Raw genomic sequence first — 636 nt, forward strand, 5'->3', positions numbered from 1 at the left:
AAGTACTGGTATCAAAATGTAATTAAATATACAAATATTTGCTTGTAGATCGGCTATTTTCAAATTGCCAAAGTTTAAATAGGGCTGAAGTGGTCTTGTATAAATATAAAAATCTTTTGCTTGTAGATCGGCTATTTTCAAATTTCCAAAGTTTAAATAGGGCTGAAGTGGTCTTGTAATTATAATCAAAAATATACAAAGTAACAAGTAACTAGTATAATATCTGCCTCTGAAATGTAGTGGAGTAGTACTTAGTTACTTTCCACCACTGTCTACGTGTATTTTTCAAAATGCATAGTACAGTAATTGATTACATGTACTTAGTTACTTTCCACCACTGTATAAATGTCTTTTTCGAATTGCATGTATGTCTTTCATAAAACATTAAATGCGATGCTCTTACTTTGAAGGCAACCGGAAACCTTATATTTGCTAGCTCAGAAACCGGATGTGTTATATTTGCTACCGGAACGGAGCTGAGACACAAAGTAGATTATTTGTGTCTCCTACCGGAAATACACACGGTCATCAAATTATTGTTTTAGGAATGCCACAAAAACAAAAATAAATCCATGAAATCAAGGCTTCATGGGGTGTGTAATTGATAGAAAATAAGTCATTTTTTGGGTGAACTCC

The sequence above is a fragment of the Gymnoscopelus braueri genome, assembly GCF_963280865.1.
Source record: "Gymnoscopelus braueri genome assembly, chromosome: 11".
In the NCBI taxonomy this organism is placed as follows: domain Eukaryota; kingdom Metazoa; phylum Chordata; class Actinopteri; order Myctophiformes; family Myctophidae; genus Gymnoscopelus; species Gymnoscopelus braueri.